The 17,390-nt window shown below is 35.1% G+C and overlaps 1 long non-coding RNA gene across 1 annotated transcript in view; it reads right to left on the bottom strand.

Moving 5' to 3' along the window:
* LOC123791476 (uncharacterized) overlaps nucleotides 1-17,390 on the bottom strand; it is a 507,626-nt gene that overhangs the window by 114,422 nt on the left and 375,814 nt on the right. The window contains exon 12 of the long non-coding RNA XR_006779388.2: nucleotides 6,788-6,882. This is a non-coding gene — a long non-coding RNA (uncharacterized LOC123791476). The remainder of the gene's footprint in view (nucleotides 1-6,787; nucleotides 6,883-17,390) is intronic.

Consider the following 17,390-nt stretch of genomic DNA (forward strand, 5'->3'; position numbering starts at 1 on the left):
TCGAATTGAATTAATCATAAATAATTGTGTTTCCAGGCAAAATATCAAACGTGTTTCCATTCTGTTTTATTTTTTTCTAAAAGAGACAAGAACTGGAAAATCTATGTCAGAGTCTAGGAGGCACATGTTGATAATCCTCAAATGTTTGTTGAATGAATGTATGCATACATGTTTATTTAATAGTCAATGAACTAGAGAAGCAAAAGGCATGTGAAATATAGTATGCTAATAGGTTATGGTATTCTCATTTCTACTAAAAATTATATTCTGTATAAAATTATTTTATTACATGTATGAGCAGGGCCAAATAAGTCCTTAAAATAAAACAAAAAGCAAGAAAATTAAACTAAATATACGACGAAGATTCCCAAAACATGCAGAGAATTTCTTGTGTGTTTCTCCAAGATTTGTTTTGAATTAACACTTTTAAAAATTAAAAATAGGAAGAAGATTTTATACCTGTAGTGAGTATTAACCAAAGGCCATAAGTTCAGGCGTGTGTGAATAAAAATTGCTTTCATTATTTTCTTTCAATCAATGACTTATATTCCCCAATCCCACTCAATGTGGGAAAGTCAGCTCTATTCATTCTGTATGCTTCCCTCCAAGATGGTGGGAATGCCCACACGCATCAGTCAACACCGACTACCACAACAACATGCTCTGTCTCAGTCCTCAGAGTCCCTTCAGTTTTGTCACTTCTGCTATTTTAGTGCCCTTGTCAGCACCTAGTATCCAGTCTTCAGGAGTTGCCACAAAAATCTGCTCATTGTGCTTTTACACCAATTCTTTCTCTCCCAAAGTCCTTAGGAATATCCTTAGCTTGAAAGACATCTCCCTCTTTTTCTCTCTTTAAACCCTCCAGGACACATAATTTATTCTCAGAGAAACTGGTTTTAGTCAAGATAAGCCAGGAAAGAAATTCATTAGTTAAGAACAAGCTGAGTTGCTATCACAAAGTAATCAATAATACAGAGACTGAAATAATTCAGTTTATTTATCTTCATATAATATCCACAGATAAAAAGTCTTTTACTAATAGGAAAGCTCTACTATCTTCAACGGAGGTGGCTCTGTTTGGGGATCAAAATGGTTGTTTAAGTGCTCATCTCCTCACCAACGAAAAGGAGAAAGGGACTTAGGGAGAACATGTGCATATTTCTTTATAGGGGCATAATTCGGAATAAGGACTGGTTTCGCAGATGTGTGGCCAGTACTGTCACACAGGCCTTATGCTCAGAAAGGAGTCCCATGCTGGGCTTTAATGTTCTGCAGCCACCATTATTTTTTTGAATTATTAATAATTTTATCTTTGAATTTCTGTTTTGCAAGAGAAGTTCAATGGGACAATGGAGCATGTGCTAGGGGCATGGAGCCTTTGCTCACTATTGATTTTACCTCCCTGTGATGTCCCCTCTTGAGACAGGTCTTGGACACTCTCAGCCTCACCCCACCCAGCATTTTCTGCTGTCCCTCACCTCCAGAAGGGTTTTGTCTATTACAAGTAAAGTATTTTTTTATTATGTTGTTAGCCAACATATAGTACATTATTAGTTTTTGATATAGTGTTCAACGATTCATTAGTTGCGTATAACACCCACTGCTCATCACATCATGTGCCCCCCTTAATATCCATCACCTGGTTACCCCATCTCCCCACCCCCTTCTCCTCTGCAACCCTCAGTTTGTTTCCTGGAGTCAAGAGTCTCTCATGGTTTGTCTCCCTGTCTGATTTCTTCCCATTTGGTTTTCCCTCCCTCCCCCTACGGTCCTCTGTGCTATTTCTTATATTCCACATATGAATGAAACCATATGATAAGTATCATTCTCTGTTTGACTTATTTCACTTAGCATAATACCTTCCAGTTCCATCCATGTCGATGCAAATGGTAGGTATTCATCCTTTCTGACTGCTGAGTAATATTCCATTATATGTATGAACCACATCTTCTTTCACTTTGTTAGAAACTGCCAATCTGTTTTTCGAAATGGCCACGCCATTCTGCATTGTTACTGGGAACGAATGGGAGGGAGGTGCATTTGTTCTGCATCATCATCACACTTGATATTGTCATTTTTTTTTATTTTCTCCCAGACTTTTTTTTAATGTTTTTTTATTATATTATGTTAGTCACCATACAGTACATCCCTGGTTTCTGATGTAAAGTTCAATGATTCATTATGTCATTATTTTTTATTTTAGACACTTTCATAGGTGTGTAGCATTATTTAGTTTGGGTTATAATTTGAAATTTCCTAATGGAAAATCAGGTTGAATGTATTTTATGCACTTATCTTCCATATTTATATCCTCTTTAGTGAAATATTTGTACAAGTTTTTGCCTATTTTTTAATTTGGTTGTTTTCTTATTGCTGAGTTCTAGAAAGTCTTTATATATTCTGGATATAAATTGTCAGATATATGACTTGCAAATATTTTCTCCTGGTCTGTAACTTGGCTTTTCATTCTCTTGACAGATTAGCAAAGAAAACTTTCTAATTTAGATAAGTCCAATTTTTCTCTTGTTCTTCTTTAATGGTTCATGTTTTTAGAGCCATTTCTAAAATTTCTTGGCCTACCCCCAAGTGAAAAAGATCGCCTTTTCTGCTTTTTATTAAGAGTTTCCAGATTTATGTTTTACATTTAGATATACAATTCATTTTGTATTAATTTTTATATATGGAATGAAGTTTAAGTCTGGGTTTATGTGTTTGCAAATGGATGACCAATTGTTCCAACACTGTTTATTAACAAGACCAATCTTCTCTGTTTAATTGCTCCACACCTTTGTCAATAATCAAATGGCCGTGTTCATGTAGGTCTATTTCTTTACTCTCTATGTGGTTCCATTGATTCTTGTGTCTGTCTTTTCGCCAATACTACACTGTCTTCATTAGTGTCTATAATGTCTATTGATGAACTATTTTTTATTCAAATAAGTTTGTTTAGTAGCATGTTTTCTGTGGGCAGCTGGTGTTATCTGAGCCTTTGGAGAAAAGAAGGTTTGATTTGGTTGGGATGGGGAAATGGCGAGAAAGGACAATGCTTATCAGCATGTACAGAGTGTAAGTGTGGACCCCACCTCCAAGACTGGGATAAGGAGTGTATCTAGAAGTGGGTGGATGCTAAAGGCTGATATTACTCACTTGAAAATGAACATCAATCATTCTTCGTGTATCCTTGTGGAGTTTCACTCTAGTCATGTGCAGCCTAAACCACAGAAGATAATTGAAGGTCACAGATACAGATACCTAGACCAGATATCTGGAGCTTTTTCTACACAACTCCCTCTATTTTGGAAGTATTTGCTGAAATTTCTAGCTGTCTCAGTTTCCCTGAACTCCAATTTCCAGCTCCTATACTCAGTAAGTCCACCAGACTCTGTTTGGATTTTTTTGGGGGGATGCCCACAGTCTGAAAACTGCCACCAACCAGAAATCCTAAGTGATACTAGGGTTTACCAATCTTTTTCTCAGGATAAGTCCTTTACTGTCACTGTCCAGTGTATGAAAACAGTTGCTTCATATACTTTTCCTGCTTTCTAGTTGTTTGCCTTGATAGGTTAAGGCCAATACTTATTTCTCAATCACAGAAGGAAGTAAAAGTCTATTCTTCAATTTTTTGAATGTTAGATTAGGTGTGTGTGCTTGTTTGTGTGACTAACAAACAGAATTGTTATAAATATTTATATTCAGATATTTGAATGAACATAAGTTTTCTCCACATGATTGCTAGATTGGGTAAGGGTATGGGAACTTTCTAAGATACACTTTTGTAGACTGGTTGTACCATTTTCATTCTCAATACCAATGGATGCCAGTTCCATCTGCTCCATATCTATATGATTGGTATCATCAGGTTTTTTTTTTTTTCCCTTTCTATGCAGTATGACTTTAACTTACATTTTGCTAATGGTTAATGATATTGAGCATCTTTTGTGTGCTTATTTTCCATCTGTACATTTTCTCTGGTGATGTATCTGCTCAAATCATTTAAACATAATTTTAATTGAGATGTTTATTTCTCATTAGTGAGTTTTGAGAGTTCTTTATATATTCTGGATACAAATCCTATACCAGATGCAAATATTTGCAAATATTTTCACCCAGTTTGTGGCTCGTGTTTTCATCCCCTTAACAGTGTCTTTCAAAGGCTTATACATTTAATTTTGATAAAATTTAACTTAGCAAATTTTTTAGGTTTTTTTTTATGTTCAATTAGCCAGCATATAGTACATCACTAGTTTTTGATGTAGTGTTCAATGATTCATTATTTGCATATAACACCCTGTGCTCATCACATCACGTGCCCTCCTTAATAGCTATCACCTGGTTACCCATCCCCCACCCCCCTCCCATCCGTGTCCGTACCCCTCAGTTTGGTTCCCAGAGTCAAGAGTCTCTCATGGTTTGTCTCCCTCTCTGATTTCTTCCCATTCAGTTTTCTCTCCCTTCCCCTGTAGTCCTCTGCACTATTCCTTATGTTCCACATATGAGTGAAACCATATGATAATTCTTTCTCTGCTTGACTTATTTCACTTAGCATAATGCCCTCCAGTTCCATCCATGTCGATCCTCCTTTCTGATGGCTGAGTAATATTCCTTTGTATATATAAACCACATCTTCTTTATACATTCATGTGTTGAAGGACATCCCGGCTCCTTCCACAGTTTGGTTATTGTGGACATTGCTGCTATGAACATTGGGGTGCATGTGCCCCTTCTTTTCACTACATCTGTATCTTTGGGTAAATACCTAGTAGTGCAATTGCTGGGTTGTAGGGTAGCTCTATTTTTAACATCTTGAGGAAACTCCATACTGTTTTCCAGAGTGGCTGTACCAGCTTTAGCAATTTTTTTTTTTTAACAGATCATGCTTTTTGTTTGTTTTACCTAAAGAATCTTTACCTAAGTTAAGATCAGAAAGATTCTTTCCTATATTTTTCTTCTTGGATTTTTCTAATTGTGTGCATTGCATTTAGTTATATGATTCATTTTGAGTTAATTTTTGCTATGTATTAAGTGCTTTTTGGTTTTTTTAACATAGTGATCCAATTTTTCCAACACAGCTTGTTGAAATCACTATCATTTCTTTATTGAATTGCCTTTATATCTTTGTCAAAAGTCAACTAATTATATTTGTGTAGGTTTATTTCTGAACTCTATATTATGTTCCATTGATCTATACGTGTATCATTTTATCAATATTATACTGACTAGATTATTATAGCTCCTTGGTTAGTCTTAAAATAGGTAGCATAAGTTCTAAACTTCATTTTTTGTTTTTGTTTATGCTTTTCTAGTTACTGTGTCTTCATAAATACATTTTAGAACCAATTTAATAATCCAATCTTAATTGGATTTTTGGTGGGGAATTGCTTTGAATCTATGTATTATTTTGGAGAGAGGTGACATCTAAGCAATATTGAGTTTTCCAACCCATAAACACTTATTTCTCCATTTATGTCTTCCTTGATTTCTTTCACTTGTGTTTTATGGTTTTCAGTAACAAGTCTTACATATGTTTTATTAGATTTGTATATAAGCATATTATTTCCAGCACAATTACAAGTAGTGTTTTTTTAAATTTCCAATTGTTTATTAGTATATACAAATAACTGATTTTTGTATTTTAACTTAGTATTCTACAACCCTGTTAAGCTCACTTATTACTTTTAATAATTTTTCTGTAGATTCTTTGAAGTTTTCTATGCAGGCAACATGTCGTCTGTGAATGGAAACAGTTTTAGTGCTTTTTCCCCCAACTTCTGTGTTTTTAATACATTTTTTAACCCCACTGTACTGGCTAGAACTTCCCATAGTATATTGACTAGGAGTGGTGAGGACATTTCTTCTTTAGTCCAAATCTTAGGTGAGAAGAATTTAGTCTTTAACCATTAAGGACAATGCTACCTGAAAGATTTTGTGACGATGTACAGACCCTCTACTCATGGTCTGCTAAGAGTTTTCAGTCATGAATCAATGTTGAATTTGGTCAGATGCTTTTTCTGCATCTATTGAGATAAGGCATATGTTGGTAAATGTTTAACAACTGACATTCTGGGGAGAAGAAAACTATAAATAGTGCTCCTATGAGCATTCACGTACAAGTATTTATTTACATATCTGTCTTCAATTCACCCCAGTTTTCTTTTGATTAGTGTTGGTATGACGTGGTTCTTTTCATGCTTTTAGATTTAATTATTTGTGTTTTTGTATTTTTGTAGACAGCATATGGTTGTTGTTGTTTTTTAACCTATCTAGAAAAACAAACATTTGTTTTAAATTTGTTTGAGGTACTTAAGCCATTTGTATTTAATGTATTATTGATATTCTTTAGTTTAAATATACCAAATATCTATATATAGTCTATGGTATCATCTTTTTCTTACATCATTTTTTCTTTTTGTCCTGCCTCCTTTTGGATTAATTTAATCTCCTTTATGATTCCATCTTGTTGGCTTATTAGCTATTTTTTTTTTAGGAGATCATTTAGGGTTGATAAAATATATCTCTATCAAATGTTCCTTCAAGTATTATTACACCATTTCAAATAGAGCATAAAAATCTCAAAACAGTATATTTCAATTATCTCCTTCTTGGCTTTTGTGTTACTGTCATATATTTGTTTCTATCTATGTTATAAGCCCTATAATACATTATTATTTTTTGTTTTAAGCTGTCAATTATCTTCTAACATGATTTTTAATATAAAATCAATTATTTTATATTTACCCTACCTTATTATATTACCATAAATAATTATACTTAATCATTATATAATTACCTTTGTTATGCTCTTCCTCTTTGTGTAGATCCATAGTTCCAGATGGACCTATTTTCTGACAGATGGACCTTTTTTTTTAATTACTCCATTCAAAACTGAAGGCAAAATAAAGATTATTTAAAATATATACAAATAAAGAAACACATTGCATACTGCTAGCCAATAAAAATATAATGCAAAGCACATATATAATCTTTAAGTTTATAATACTTACAAAGCTAAAAAGATTGAGACCAATTTTAATAATAAATTTCACTTGACCCAATGTAACCAAAATATTATTTCAAGATATTACCACTAAAAAATTACAAAATATTTCACCTAATTTTTTGCACTAAATCTTCAATATCTGATGTGAATTTTACAAGTACTATCTCAATTTGCTCTAGTCACATTTCCAGTGCTTAAAAACCAGACACAGCTACTGGCTATTGTTTTGGACATCATAGATCTAGACTATCATGATTGGCTTAAAATAGCCATGGTCAACTTCCTAGGGTTGGAAATAGGAACCCTAGGCAAGATAAGAAGTACTTAATGTCTGTTTCGTAGGCAACTATCAAGTGTAGGACACAAAACTTATATCTCCTCTTCCTATGATTTCTCAGTTATAATAATTATAAAAAATATACCATCCTGAATGTATGATCATCTTGGATTTATGTTGCCTAAAATTTTTGAGAAGGTAGGACTACATCTACAAGGGGCTATGTAACCAACTGACCAAGCTTTATGTGGTGACAACTTATCACTGCTTTCCTTAGTTCTGTAATACAAAAAAGCTAAACAAATTATCGATGTACTGCATGTACCTAGTACCTGGCCCAAACATCTCTAGCAAATATGTGTGACAGAGATCTTCGGCTTATGGCCTAATTGTCAATGGCATTCAATTCTCTAAGAAATCTTTCTCTAAGGTCTTGCAAGCAAATAAGTATAAATTACTCAAATCTCCAATTCCTCAAGTTCTTTGGTTACCCCTTTGCACTACATGTGCTCAGGTGTTAGAGTGAAGAGGAACGATTTACCTGGTTGATAAATCTCCTCTTAACCTGAAACAGTATACCTACTCTGAAACCTGCTTCTTTGGAAGGAATGAAGGGGTGACATTTAAAAGCAATGCTCCCAGTAGTCTAGTAGATTTTCTGATAAAAATTTCCCTTCATAGAACTACCAAGGCTTTATACTAAAATATGCAAACATTTAAAACAATATCGTTTAATTTGATAACCCATGTATATATAATCACCTCACATTAAGCAAATATTTAAGTAGTAAAGTTTGAGACTGATATGCAAGCAGATGAAATGGCACATAGAGCATTGTTCTCTAACATCCTTCATCTTCTATTTTTAGGAATAAAAGGGCAGTTCTTCATCTCTTTCAAAATTACATAGAAAAAGATTACTAGATACATTTCTGTGTGCAATAGCTTGCTCTTATATTGCCATATTTGGAAGACTCTACAGCATAATGATTATGTTTTGGGCCCTAAAATCAACCTCACATGTAGCTAAATCCTAGTTCGAACAAATACTAGTTCTACTGAATGGGGATGTTTCTTTACTTACATCAGTTTTCTGATATGTATAACAGATGACATATAGTATAAATAATGTTGATATTCTATAGATATAGTAGAATTAAATGATATCACAGCCATGAAATATGCATCATAGTGCTTAACACAGAAAAAGCTCATAAATATTAACTCTGCATCTGTTTGGTTGACTGCTTGATATCTTGGCAATGGGTCTTTTTTTATTGCTTTTTGTGGTGTGTCTTATATTTTCGCTTAAATGTTAGTACTAAATGTAGAAGAGCAGTAGAGACTGAAAAAAATGGAATTTATTGGGGGGCAGGAAGAACCGTGCTTCTTTTTTCTTTCTTTCATTAGACCATCCATGAGAATGGTTGAGTTAATCTAGTCAATAGTTGAGTTGGGTTTGGGATTTGTTATTGGTAGTTTTCTTTGTTACTGCTACACCAGCAACTTCAAATTCTTCCTTCAGTGGACTACTGCTGTCTTATACTTGGATGTAGCTAGAAGTGCCAGAAGTTTTTCTCAGTATTCTTGTCCCACCTTAAGCTTTCAGAATCATGCATTCCTGCACTGCACAGACAGGTAGTTTCGTCACATTCTTTCTCCCCTCTTCCTTGAACATTGCTATTGTTTGATATATGGGGTGAAGGGCAAGGACTTTCTCAGTTCTCCTGCTCAAGCCTCAGTTTTAGGCAAATCCTGTGTGCTGGGACTACTTTTGCTTTTACTTCTCATTGGAGAGTCTTGTCACCCTCTAAAGTTCAGGTCATTTGGTTGCATTGTAACTTCAGCTTTATAACACATCCCCCAATTTATGACTTTAAGTATCACCTGGGTTTTGTTTTTGCTGGTGTTGTTCTTAGAACGTGAGTGACATTCTCTTGTGACTTACTACACCCTAACAGAAACACCTAAATGAATCATTTTAAGAAGTCATTCTTAATCTTTGATAAGAATGACTAAGTAAGTTATTTGTAAAGATACAGTCACATGACACTTTACATATGCAAGGTGCTGGGTAAATATTTCAAATCAAGATCACTTGTGGAGGGCACTAAAATTCAGAAGTTAAATTTCTGTATTCTCAAACACTGCAATTCTATAATTCAATAAACTAAACTATCTGTAGCAGCCTTCCATTATAAAATAGCTTATTACACGTAGACATGTATACAAGACATGATATCCAAATATGTTTTTAGTGGTGGCAATACACCTTTGTTGGTATTTTCATTCATTTGCAGTACTAAAAAAAAATCTCAAAGTCTTTATACTATGGAAAAATAAATGCTTTCTGGAAAATCAATTAAAAATTTAATAAATTATGTAACAGTTAATTTCCAGCATCTTATAGTTTTATTTAAACAAAGTTAAAAGTCATGATCTAGTCTATATGATAAAAATAATCAGTTGAAACATTTTGGAATCTTTTGCCAATATATTATTCATATTCAGAGACCATGTGAAACTCAGATTGTTTTTCACTATTCATCACTGGGGTATGTTGGAGTAATTTTTTTAAATGGAGAAATATAAGATAATATTCATATGATGAGAAATATTTGTATCAAAATAAAAAAATAATAATATTGAATTGTTATGCATTAATCATAATAATTGGATTAAAATACTCTTAATCAAACCTCTCTTAGATTACATTATAATGTGATGACTAAAAGATACATTTCAGAAAATCTGTATTTGAGGGAAATTCTCCATAAGGGAAGCTAAGCATCAAAATCTCAAGCTTGAAGTCTTACATACTGGCTGCTCTGGAAAAGCACAGAGAAGAAAGTTGGTAAGACCATTTCACAAGTCTTTATCGAGGGTTTCTCAACCTCATCACTACTGACAGTGGATAATTGATGTGGGAGATATCCTGTGCCTTGTAGATTATTTAGTAGCATTGCTGACCTTTGCCCTCTAGGTGCCAGTAGTCCCATCCAATAGTAAAAACAATACCAAATGTTCCCTGGGTGGGCAGTGGCAAATACACTCCTACTTGTGAACCATAACTAGTCCCCAGCACCAGCTAAACCTGAAGCATACATCCAAAAGTTACTAGTCTCAAACTCAGAACTGCGGCTGTCAGAGTGCCTAATGAGTTCTATATTCAAATACATGTGCAAAATGTATGTATCAATATTTTTTAAAAGTCTATGGGATATCCACTGAGAGGGAATTAAAATGAAGTGGTCAGAGGGAGGCTGGGAAGATGGCAGAATAGGACAACCCTAAGCTCACCTTCTCCCATAGATACAACTAGATAACACTCACATCAGCATTAATAACACAGAAAATGACCCAAAGACTGGCAGAACAAATTCCACAACTAAAGGTAGAAAAGAGTCCACAATGAAGAAAACAGTAAGGGTAGAGATGCAGTATGGAAGGGAAGAAGACAGTGGCTATCTGTAGTTGGGAGTCAGCCAGGGGTACAGTGAAGGGTGAGAAACAGACTATCATACAGGGGAATGCACACAGGGAAGATGAATCCCCATAATATCTGGCTTTGAAAGTGAGAGGGGCTGAATTTCGTGAGTTCTTACAACCAGAAGGACTTAAAGTCTAGAATTTTGGAAATCAGTAGGCTCAGCTTTGGGAGCACCTGGAGGGTGTTAGAAAGCTGAGTTCCTGCCCTTAAAGAGATAGCAGGACAAACAGCCAGCAAAGATACAGCACAGAAGCAGCAGCTTGAAAAATGCCTGGGGCACTTGGGTGGGGACATTTATTTACACGTCTCACCTTGGTCAGAAAGGCAGAGATCTCAGGGAGACACTTCCAGGAACAAAGGAGCTAACAGGCACCATTTCCCTTCCCCACTCCTCAATATAAACACACAGCCACCTGTGGGAACCAGTGAGGCACACACACTCACTACCTAACTTGCTTACACCAAGCCCTGCCCCACCCCATACAGTGGATGGGCTTTTTCCAGTCACTCCAGTCATGCTTGCCTCAGTCCTGGTGCTGCAGGTCCCTTCCCTCAAAATACCAGTGCGTACCCTGCCAACACCATGTCTCCCAACCCAGGGCCTCAGTTCCAGTGGTGGCAGTAGTAGGTCTCATTTCACAAGCAGACCAGCACAACCATGTTAAAATGCACCTCACCCAGTGAGGGACCAAATATAGCCCAAAACTGACAAAGAGAGCCTCTGTAGACAAGAGATCTGAAGGAAAAAGCTGCCAGGGTGCAATGGCAGGGCACATGCAACACACGTTGGAAATACTCTCTGAAGTTCCAGGTCCTGGGTAACATGGGACACAGCATGGCACAAGGCACTACAGAACCTCTTCTTCATAAGGCCATTATCCTCAAGAGCAAGAGATATAGTGGATTTTCCTAACACAGAGAAAAAGACACAGAGAGTTAGACAAAATGAGGAGACAGAAGAATATGTCCAAATGAAACACTAGAATGAAACCACAGCAGATGATCTAAGCAAAATGGTTATAAGTGATATGCCTGATAGAGAATTGAAAGTAATGATGATAAAGATAATGGACTTGAGAAAAGAATGGAGGACATCAGTGAGACTCCTAACAAAGAGATAAAAAGAAACAAACATCGATGAAGAACACAAAGTGATATTAAAAATACATTTGATAGGGGCACATGGGTGGCTCAGTCCATTGAGCATCTGCCTTCAGCTCAGGTCATTATCCTGGGGTCCTAAGATCGAGCCCTGCATTGGACTCCCTGCTCACGGGAGCCTGCTTCTCCCTCTCCTCCCTGCTCATGCTCTCTCTAGCTCTCTCTCTCTCTCAAGTTAATTAATTAATTAATTAATTAAAATCTTTTTTTAAAATACAGTTGATAGAATCAATAACAGGCTGGAGGAAGTGGAGGAATGAATTAATGACCTGGAAGACATGGTAATAGAAAGTAATCAAGCTGAGCAGGTAAGAGAAAAAAAAAATTGGGCAAAATGAGAATCAACTTAGGGAACTCACTCACTCCATAAAATGTAATAACATTCACATTATAGGGATCCCAGAAGAAGAAAAGAGAGATAAGGGGGCAGAAAATTTATTTGAAGAAATAATAGCTGAAAATTTCCCTAATCTGGGGATGGAAACAGATATCCAGATGCAGGAGGAAGAGATCTTTCCAAAAAATCAACTCAAGAAGGTCCACACCAAGACACATAGTAATTAAAATGGCAAATAGTAGTGATGAAAAATTTTATAAGCAGCAAGAGAAAATAAGACAGTTATATATGGGGCACCTGGGTGGCTCAGTTGGTTAAGTGTCTAGCTTGCAATATTGACTCAGGTCATGATCTCATGGGTTGTGGGATTGGGCCTTGCATCAGGCTCTGTGCCCCATGGGGAGTCTCCTTGAGATTCTCTCCCTCTGTCCCTACCCCCACTTGCTTGCTCACTCTCTAAAATAAATAAATAAATCTTAAAAGAAAGAAATCTTAAAAAAAGAAAAAAAAAAAAGATAGTTACATATGCAGGGAAGACCCATAAGGCTATCTGCAGATTTTTCAGCAGAAACTTTGCAGACCAGTGTCATGATATATACAGAGTGCCAAAGAAAAATCTGTAGCCAGGAATACTACATCCAGCAAGGCTCTCATTCGAAATAGAAGGAGAGACAGTTTCTCAGACAAACAAAAACTAAAGGGGTTAATAACCACTAAACCAAGAAATATTAAAGGGAACTCATTGAGTGGAAAGGAAAGACCATAAGTGAGAGTACAAAGGTAGGAAACACAAAAGCAGTAAAAATTAGTATATCTGGGATTTAAAATATGCCACTATATACCTAAAATGTGGGTGGGAGAGGAGTAAGGAATGGGTTCAAACTTAAGCAACCACCAACTTAATATAGACAGCTGTATGCTGAAGATGTTATATACAACCCAAATGGTAACCACAAATCAAAAACCAGTAATAGATACACAAAGAATAAGGAGAAAGAAATCCAAGTATATTAAGAAAGAAAACCAAAAACCATGAAAGTGAGCAAGAGAAGAAAGGAACAGAGAAAAACTACAAAACAACCACAAAATAAGTAACAAAATGGCAATAAAAACTTACCTACCAATAATTACTTTGAATGTAAATGGACTAAATACTCCTATCAAAAGACATAGAGTGACAGAGTGGATTAAAAAAAAAAAAACAAGACTCATACGTCTTACAAGAAATTCATTTCAGATGTAAAGACATCTGCAGATTGAAAGTGGGGATGGAGAAACATTTATCATGCAAATGGATGTCAAAAGAAAGCTGGGGTAACAATACTTAGATTGGACAAAAAGATTTTAAAACAAAGACTGTAACAAGAGACAAAGAAAGGCACTAAATAATAATAAATGGGACAATCCAACGAGAAGACATAACAATTCTGTACTTATACACCCAACATGGGAGCACCCAAATACACAAAATAGCTAATAACAAACATAAAGGAACTAATCAATGGTAATACAATAATAGTAAGGAATTAAACACCCCACTAGGACAGATGACCCAAAACAATAATCAACAAAGAAACAGTGGATTTGAATGACACACTGGACCAGATGGATTTAACAGATACATTCAGAACACTCCATCCAAAAAAAAAGAAAAAAAAAAAGCAGAATACGCATTCTTTTCAAGTGCACATGAAACATTCTCCAGAATAGATCACATTTTAGGCCACAAAATAAGTCTCAACAAGTTCAAAAAGATCAAAGTCATACCATACATTTTTCTGATAACAATGCTAAGAAACTAGAAATCAACCATAAGAAAAAAATCTAAAAGAGCACAAATACATCAAGGTTAAATAACATGCTACTAAACAACGAATAGGCCAACCGGGAGATCAAAGAAGAAATCAAAAATTACATAGAAATGAATGAAAATGAAAACACAACAGTCCAAAATTTTAGGAATGAAGCAAAAGGGGTTTAAGAGGGAATTATATAGCAATACAGGCCTACCCCAAGAAGCAAGAAAAATCTCAAATAAACTACATAATTTTATACCAAAAGAAGCTAGAAAAAGGAGAACAAAAAACCCCAAAACCAGCAGAAGAAAGGAAATAAGAAAGATTAGAACAGAAACAAATGATACAGAAACTAAAAAAAACAATAGTACAGATCAATGAAACCAGGAGCTGGTTCTTTGAAAAGATCAACACAATTGATAAATCAGACAGACAGAGATGAAAGAAAGAAAGAAAGAAAGAAAGAAAGAAAGAAAGAAAGAAAGAAAGAAAGAAAGAAAAAGAAAGCAAACAAACTCGAATTGGATAACCCAGAAGAAAAAGGTAAATTCCTAGAAACATATAACCTACCAAAACTGAAACAGGAAGAAAAAAAATTGAACAGACCAATAGCCAGCAATCAAATTGAATTAGTAATTAAAAACAAAAACAAAAGTCCAGGACCAGATGGCTTCACAGGTAAATTCTATCAAACATTTAAAGAAGGGTTAATGCCTATTCTTCTCAAACTATTCCCAAAACAGGGAGGAAAGAAAACCTCCAAATTCATTCTATAAGACCAGCATTACCCTAATATCAAAACTAGATAATGACACCATGAAAAAAGAGAACTGCTGGCCAATATCCCTGATGAAAACAGATGCAAAATTCCTCAACAAAATACTAGCAAACCAAATCCAACAGTTCAGTAAAGAAAACTTTCATCATAATCAAGTGGGATTTATTCCCAGGATTCAAGAATGGTTCAAAATTTGCAAACCAATCAACATGACACATCACATCCATAAGAGAAAGGATAAAAACCATTTGATCATTTCAATACATGCAGAAAAATCATTTGACAAAGTACAACATCCATTCATGATAAAAACCCTCAACAAAGTAGGTTTAGAGGAAACATAACTCAAAATAATAAAAGCCATATATAAAAAAACCCATAGTTAATATCATCCTCAACAGGGAAGAAATGAGAACTTTTCCCCTAAGGTTAGGAACAAGACAAGGATGTCTACTCTACCACTTCTATTCAACATAGTACTGGAAGTCCTAGCCTCAGCAATCAGACCACAAAAAGAAATAAAAGGCATCCAAATCAGTAGGGAAAAAAGTACAAATTTCACTGTTCACAGATGGTGTGATGCTATAGATAGAAAACCTGAAAGACTCCACCAAAAAACTGCTAGAACTGACAAATGAATTCAGTAAAAGTGCAGGATACAAAATCAATATACAGAAATCTGTTTCATTTCTATACACCAATAATGAAGCAGCAGAAAGAGAAACGAAGAAAACAATCCCATTTACGATTGCACCAAAAATAAGATATCTAGGATTAAACCTAAACAAAGAGGTGAAAGCTCTGTATTCTGAAAACTATAAAATGCTGATGAAATTGAAGATCACACAAAGAAATGGAAAGACATTCCATGCTCATGGGATGGAGAAACAAATATTATTTAAAATGTCTATACTACCCAAAGCAATCTACAGATTTAATGCAATTCCCATCAAAATACCAACAGCATTTTTCACAAAATTAGAACAAACAATTCTAAAATTTGTGTGGTACCACAAAATACCCCCAATAACCAAAGCAATTTTAAAAAAGAAAACAAAACTGGAGGCCTCACAATTCTAGACTTCAAGTTACATTACAAAGCTGTAGTAATCAAAACAGTATGGTGTTGGCACAAAAATATAGACACACAGACACACAGATCAATAAAACAGAATAGAAAACCCAGAAATAAACCCACAACTGTATGATCAATTAATCTTCGACAAAGGAGGAAAGAATTTAGAATGGGAAAATTTCACAAATGGTGTTGGAAAAATTGATGGCAACATGCAAAAGAGTGAAACTGGACCACTTTATTCACCACACACAAAATTAACTCAAGGAGCACCTGGGTGGCTCAGTCACTAAGCGTTTGTCTTCGGCTCAGGTTATGATCCTAGGGTCCTGGGATCGAGCCCCGCCATGTAGGGCTCCCTGTTCAGCAGGAAGCCTATTTCTCCTTCTCCCACTCCCCCTGCTTGTGTTCCCTCTCTTGCTGTCTCTCTCTCTCTCTCTCTCTAATAAATAAATAAATAAAATCTTTTAAAAAAATAAAAATAAACTCAAAATGGATTAAAGACCTAACTGTGAGACCTGAAACCATAAAAATCCTAGAAAATAGCACAGGCAGTAATTTCTCTGACATTGGCCATAGCAACATTTTTCTAGATATATCTCCTAAGGCATGGGAAATAAAAGCAAAAATAAACTATTGAAACTTCATCAAGATAAAAAGCCTCTGCAAAGCAAACAATCAACAAAACTAAAAGACAACCTACTGGATGGGAGAAGATATTTATAAGTGACATACCCAATAAAGAGTTAGTATCCAAAATACATAAAGAACTGATACAACTCAATACCCAAAAAACAAATAACCCAATTAAAAAATGGACAGAAGACATAAACAGACATTTCTCCAAAGAAGACATCCAGATGGCCAATACACACATGAAAAGATGTTCAACATCACTCATCATCAGGGAAATGCAAATTAAAACTACAATGAGATATCACCTCACACCTGTCAGAATAGTTACAATCAAAAACACAAGCAACAAATGTTGGCAAGGATGTAGAGAAAAAGGAACCCTTGTGCACTGTTGATGGGAATGCAAACTGGCGTGACCACTGTGTAAGACAGTAGGGAGCCTCCTCATAAAGTTAAAAATAGAACTACGCTGTTATCTGGTAATCACACTACTGGGTATTTACCATAAAAAATACAAAAACACGAATTCAAAGGGATATATGCACCCTAATGTTTATATCAGCATTATTTACAACAGCCAAATTATGGAAGCAGCCCAAGGGTCTGTCAATAGATGAATGGATAAAGAAGATGAGATAGATAGATATAGATATAGATATAGATATAGATATAGATATAGATGATATAGATATAGATATAGATATATAGTGGAATATTACTCAGCCATCAAAAAGAATGAAATCTTGCCATTTGCAATGACCTGGATGGACCTAGAGAGCATAATGCTAAGTGAAATAAGTCAGTCAGAGAAAGACAAATACCATATGATTTTACTCACATGTG

Source organism: Ursus americanus, chromosome 5 (assembly GCF_024610735.1).
Source record: "Ursus americanus isolate L20-20 chromosome 5, mUrsAme1.1.p, whole genome shotgun sequence".
Lineage (NCBI taxonomy): Eukaryota > Metazoa > Chordata > Mammalia > Carnivora > Ursidae > Ursus > Ursus americanus.